This window comes from Narcine bancroftii, chromosome 2, assembly GCF_036971445.1.
Source record: "Narcine bancroftii isolate sNarBan1 chromosome 2, sNarBan1.hap1, whole genome shotgun sequence".
Lineage (NCBI taxonomy): Eukaryota > Metazoa > Chordata > Chondrichthyes > Torpediniformes > Narcinidae > Narcine > Narcine bancroftii.
Window position 1 is genome coordinate 157,559,425 of NC_091470.1, and position 6,519 is coordinate 157,565,943.

The following is a 6,519-nucleotide window of genomic DNA, read 5'->3' on the forward strand; positions in this document are numbered from 1 at the left end:
AGTAATCCCTATGACATCGGCGCTCAGTGATCAGTGAGGGGTTGCTTAAGGTGGGATGTGAGTGGGAAGGGAAGGTTGAGAATCTCTGCTTTAGACCCAATTGTTACTAAAAAAACTTTGCACATAACAACTCAATTAGGTACAATTAAAACTTAGTGGTTTCAAACTTTTTCTTTTCACCGACATAGCACCTTAAGCAACCCCTTACTCATCACAGAGTACCTATGGCATAGGGAATATTTAAAGTGGTATGTGAGTGAAAAGAAAGAGGTTGAGAACCACCGGTTAACCATTTCCCCAAGATTCATAGTAGATTCTAAACTACAGTGAGGTCACTGTGTAACACACTGTAGTTACAAAGAGCTCAGTGTTAAGGACATGATAGTTCCGAGTTGCTAGTAGATTGCGGAATAATTGTATATGGTTATTGGCCAATTCTCTGCATCCGCAATGAGATCATCGTTCCTCAACACAATGGCACACGAGAGACCCTCTAATTTATCTAAAATAAAGTTGTACAATTAAAATATTTAAAAGGCTCGTGCATGGTTTAGACTCTAGAGACATATGGGCCAACAGCAGACAAATAGGTAGCTCAGGTAGACAACATGGATCCATATGGTATTAGGCCGAAGGGCCTGGCTCCGAGCTGCAAGACTGTCTTCAAGTCGGGATGCCAGTAGTAAAATCAAGGACCAGCAGAGGGCGCAGGGCGCGTTTTTAAACAACTATCCCGTCCCTCCCCGTCAAAAAAAAAACCTTCAATCTGGCAGGTCAGGCCACTACTACATCCAATTCAAATTATAACATCAGAACCTGAAACCAGTAGGCTCTGTTGACGTTATTGTTTTTTTTTAAAGTAGATGAAATATGTAGGACGTTTTTTGGAAACATACAGAATTTTCACACAGAAATAATGTACATAAAGTCAAATCAACTCAAGTAACTTAAACAAAGTTTCAACCAGGAAGGAGCCAAGATGTTCAAATGTGGTAAGGGGAGGGGAAGTGGGGGTGTAATTTGGAAGTAGTTTTCACAAGAGTTTAGTGAAAAGAACAAAGTTACAAATCTAGATGCCCAGAACGACTCGAGTTATTTCTAGTATTTAACCAAAAAGCTCAAAACAGTGTGATTTAATTACGAAGGGTGCCCTCCATTTGGGCCCGTTTTCATTTAAAGCTACGTGATGATTGTTGCCTCAAAAATAACTTCCAGCATTGCAGATCCATTATGAATGTGAATGGATTCATTAAAGCGCAGGGGAAAGATATCCCGGTCAACGGGAATTCATCAGAAACACGATTGGAACAGACCCCAGTGCTGGTCCGGGGATGGCCACTGCAGAATATGGCCACTGCAAGAGATGAGGCTTTCAACAGCCCAGGCATCGCCCCGCCCTCTCCACACAGCTCGGGGTGAAAACAGGAAACGCTGGCACTGTTCAGTCAAGACCCGGGAAGCTGCCCGCCCTGCCGAATGTTTCCAGCATTCCCTCTTCACGTTCCAGATGTGTGGCGGTGTTGTTTTTGCTCTTTGATCCCTCATTTGTTGGGTCGGGCCCGGACAGACTCGATGTCCCAGGGGCGGGTGGCATCCGTCAACAAAGCGGGACTTTGTTTCAACCTTTCTGGGATGCGTTAAAAAAGACTCCAAACGTGAAACTCTCACGCGTGGACGAACTAGTTTCGTGCTCTTATCAAATCTTGACGTTATGAAGGGTTGACCAAAGGAATGTTACTAAGAGGCCACTGGGTTCCTCGAGTCTGGTCGACAATGGAATAAGATCATGACTGATCCTGTTGTAACCTCCACTCCATATTCCCAGCGACCTTTCACTCCCTTCACAGCATCAACCTGTCTCTACAGTTACAATCTTCAGCGACATGTCTAAGGTCAAGAAGCCGCTACGTTTAGGTGGCGATTAGCGCCGCACTGTTACAGCGCCGCGGGTTCGAATCCCGCGCTGTCTGGAGAGGGTCTACATTCTCCCCGTGACTGCGAAGGTTTTCTCCGGGGGCTCCAGTTCTTTCCCCCCCCCATCGTTCGGGATTGCAGGTTAATTGGGATATTTGGGCGCCCCGGAAGGGCCTGTTTCCGCGCTGTATTGTTTAGTTTAACAAAAATTAAATCTGATTCAAATGGTTGGCTTGATCTAAAGTTCGAGATTCTCCCTCCGGTGGGAGCATCCACTCCATTCCCGTCCTGTCAACAAGAGTTTACCATGAAAACTCTCGCAATTAAACCGCTGTCCCAGGGAACCAGGTCGACTCCGAGCGGAGCGCAGGACTGTTCTCGCCCTGGGATTGTTCAACTTACTTTGGAGATGAAGAGGCGTTGTCCCGGCAGAGAAATCTCCACTATTTATATATTCTGGACTCCTGAGGTTTGATTATTTTTTATCCCGGGAATGGAGCGGTTGCTTCTACCTCTCGGATCGCTCCCCCAAACGTAGCGTAGCTCCAATGCTTTATAACACACCCCACCCACCCTTCCCCTCGCGGATATTAACGTCCTCTTTTCTCAGCCGACAAGAAAGGTGCGCCGGTTGCTGTTTCCCCGCCCCCCCCCCCCCCGGTCCCGGCTCCAGCCCCCTGGTGAAGTTCGGCACCCGGACCCCGTTCCAGCGATCCAGACTCACCTCCTGTCGCTGCTGCTTTGGCTTGGAGCTGGGGCCGGGGGGCAGAGCGGATCCACGCAGGAATGAGCCCCGGAATTCCAGCAGGGGAATGGACCCCCAAGGGGTCTGGGATCTCAGAAGAAGGGTGTCTCAGATGGAAACGAGAATCTCGACAAGGGAAATAGCAGAAACTGGGCTCAACTTGACTTGTTCTCGTTGTTCATTAACCTTTTAATGAACAGTGTCCGGTGTTAGGTTCCGCCGCGATGAACCACATCAAATCTTTCTTCCGGGCAGAATGACGCTGTTTAGAACGAAGGAACACCCGCCTGCTCTCAATCTCAGCGACCAAACTGGGCAACCAGTCGTATCCGGGGGTGTTTGCAGGCGAACCGGAGAGGCTCCCCTCCCCGTTCTGTTATTTGTTGTTTCAGGAGCGAGCCAGCCGCCCCGTCCCCTGGGGAGACATGATGCCCACAACTCGGGCACATTCCTTTGATATGGGCTGTGGGAGAGTTCGGGGAAGTTGGACACGCACCTGCCCGTAGTTCTTGCTCGAGTCCAGAAAGATGTCCTCTTTTTGCTTCAGCGGGTTAATGACCTTGTTTGTTGGATGGACTCCAGGAGGGGACCCCTGCCAGTGCCCGAGGCTGACCGGCCAAGGGTTTTATAATCGCCCGCCCCCCACCCCCCACCCCGCGCCGGGCGATGAAGTGGTGGGTCATCGCGTCGGAGCAGCCGCCAGGCATTGACACCAGGTTTTTTTTCGGTGTCAGGGGAGCCATCGACAACCAGGGAAATTAAGTGGAGGAGAAATTTCCCGACCCAGGGGTCGCCTCAGATAGGCCAGATGTTAAAGCAGTGCTGACGAACGCAATGTTTTCCAAATTTGGTGCTGTGCCTACAGCAAGCACCCTCTGGTTAGGACAGTACCCCATTAGAGTGGAGGCAGCGTGGATTATGGTGTATTGTGACACCCCTTGGGCTACATCAAACATTTTCTCGGCCACGATACATCATGCACTGTACGCGGGGTAAACATGCCTGCCCGTTTCCCTTCCTCATCGCTTCGAAACCAACCTCTAATTCACCAGGGTGACGGTTTGCAGCTCAGACCATCACTGGCGTGAAGTTGCGGATGAAGGCTGAGTTGCTCTTCGGCGTTGTGAAGGAAGCTCCTGTCCGTGACGATTGGACAGAGAAACTGCCGGACCCTGACGTACAGTCTTCGCCCTATAAACCCGAGACCGAATGCCAGGGGTCAGCCTCCTCAATCATGTTACCATCGCTCAGCAAACAACGGGATGAATTCCGTGCGTCTCAACCACTGCAGCACTTCATTTCCCAACATTAAACAGGAAGATGATTCAAATATCCTCGCAACCACAGTGAACCAGCAAAGAAAAGGAAACCAGGGAGTTAAACTTAAATTGTAACGTGGCTTTGAAACAATATTCTGCAGTAGGAACCTCAGCATTTCGAGCAGCTTCAAGTTTCGACTCATGTCATAAAAAGACAGTGCAATGTTGCAGGGAATTCGCTTTGAAAGGCAGACAGATTCGCTATCGGCAGAAATTACCTGATGGGCCTCTTACAGACAGAGTCCCCAAGTTTCCGTGGATTTGACTCAGAGAGAGAAAAAGAATGTTGGGCCAGAACCCTTCATCAGGATCTTGATTCATAGTCTCGGTTGAATAAATGTATTCTATTTACCGTGAATTCAGTACAAACTTCGACTGAATTCAAATGCCTTTTCTTTAGATCCCCTTCTTCAGTGATAGATGTTCTCGAATCTAATACTAAAGGACAGTTTGGAATTGGGTGTGTGATTGGGCCAAGCCAACGATTCCCCCATCTGTCCCGGCGGGTCTGTGGGTCAGGCCCACCGTTCACTTACAGTGGTTGAAGGAAAAACACTGGTCAAACCGTGTACATAGCAAAGATAAAGAAAGGTACATAACCAACGTTTTGGGCTCGAGGGCCCTTCATCGATAAAATATAGGCAGGCTCAAGCCCGAATCGTTAGTTACTATGTAAAGTGACGGTTTGACCCGCCAGGTTCCTCCACCGTTGTGTTTTCACCGCTCACCGCCCCACTTGGCTACTTCCAAACGCGGACCCGGGTCTCCCTGCTAAGTCTTAATCACCGGAGGAGATCAACTGCCCCCACCCCGCCCGTTAACCCACAGTATAATTCGGCCAGTAATTTCCTTGGGCGGTGGGATTCTCCAATAAAGGGTGACCCGTTCTATCAGTTTAACACACTACAAACGAAACTTATCCCAAGTATCTGTAGGAACTGATTGGAATCTAGAAACCGGCGATAAACGTTCGCAAACACGTATCGGCGAATTGTTGTTTTCGGTAGAATCAATATTGGGTTTCCATCCCTTCCGAGAATCGAGGCCCGTCTTTTACTGAAATAAACGGTTCTGCATTCAAATTCCGTGAAGATGAGAACTAAAGTCAAGTTAAACAATTTCAGCTTTTCGTTTGCTCAGTTCTCTTCGGGAAACAAGTCCAGAGAGTGAGCGCCAACTGTCTGATATGTTCGTGTGAGCCCGTGGAGATCCAGTCGGTGGAACAGCATTACCCAGGGGAGGAGGAGGAACTGGCTTCCCCAGCCCCGCCGGGAAAATGTCCAGGGCAAGGCTGGCCGCAGAATCCCACCGCTGGGTTCGCGGGGGGCCTGGCCCCGACCCCCACACGGCCAGAGCGGGGTGGGGACGACAGAAACAGAGCAAAAGAAAGTAAGCGGGCGTTCGGAGGCCCCTTACCTTGAACTGGGATGAAAAGCACTTCCTCGCTCGGAGTTTTCTCGGTGCTGAGTATTCTCCGTGTAAACGCGTCAAGTTTCCAGATTACATTTTCTGAAGCCGAGAGGACGGTAAAGATTCATCCAGGGCGTGCAGTCCACAGTCCAGAAGTCAATGCATAGAAAAAGACCAGTCCAACGACGCTAGGGAACTGGAACACATTTTTTTCACATTCTGCTACACCCCAATCTGGCACGATTCCTCAAACCTACTTACAGTGGGCGGTGCCAGTTACTTTGTCAGAAAGATTACGCCTCTCCCTTCCCTCCCTTCAAGAGGGTGCGCAACCTGAGGAGATTTGTCAAAGGAGGTCGGATCAGTAACCGTGGAACAGCTGCAAGGGGCGGAAACACAAGGTCCGGCCGGGAGCAATCCTGAAGCCTATCCGTTGGAATGTGCACGAAAGGCGGGCTGCTTTGATTATCCACCCCCGGCCTTCATTCTCCCTCCCGTCCCCGTGTCATCCACAAAGTTCACGGCGTTAACGTTTCTCCAGTCGCTCTAACAGGAAGAACAGCAGCTGGTGTGTTTCGTTACCTTGTTTTCCCTGCACCAAAAGTCGTGGGGATGATACCCTGAAAGAGGAAGAACACCGCACAATGGGATTGTTGTTTGCATTAATAATGAGCTGTGTTTAGGGAGTCTGGTGGGAGGGATGAAGTTGAGCCCTTGAAGAATATGTTCCTTCTTTGTTCAAAACACCTCGACTCCTCGGTTACCAACCGGCTGCATTCGTGTCGTTGCTTTGACTGGAGCAAATACCCGCGGTGCCTCACCAACAGGGGAGTGCCAAAAAGCCCACCTGAGTGTTGTTGGGAGGGGGGCGGTGAGCTCAGGAAGAGGAAAGGTGACAGAAGTTTTGTCTTGGATATTTACTGCAGATGGAGAGAAAGATTTGGAGATAAAACTTATCTGTAGGTGCTGGAAAACTTCCTGATGCAGGGGGTTCGGTCCGGAACGGCGACCTTCCAAGGATGCTGCGTTCCTCCTGTATCTGCGTGTACCATTAAAACCTAAAGCTGCGTGTGCTGGAGAAAGGAGTGAGAGTGTTAATGAATCAGACAAGATTAGCCACATGACTGAGAT

General features: G+C 49.6%; 1 protein-coding gene across 8 annotated transcripts in view; it reads right to left on the bottom strand.

Moving 5' to 3' along the window:
• LOC138754492 (neuroblastoma suppressor of tumorigenicity 1-like) overlaps positions 1-6,195 on the bottom strand; it is a 39,592-nt gene extending 33,397 nt beyond the window's left edge. For 2 of the 8 annotated variants that reach the window (XM_069918833.1, XM_069918829.1), the window contains exon 1: positions 2,639-3,001. The gene's annotated coding sequence lies outside the window, so the exon portion shown is untranslated. Of the gene's footprint in view, positions 1-2,316; positions 2,456-2,638; positions 3,002-3,697; positions 3,917-5,394 lie in introns of those variants that run through there. The other 6 variants (XM_069918828.1, XM_069918827.1, XM_069918834.1 and 3 more) reach the window with 6 other exon arrangements.
• Between the last annotated feature and the right edge of the window lie 324 nt (positions 6,196-6,519).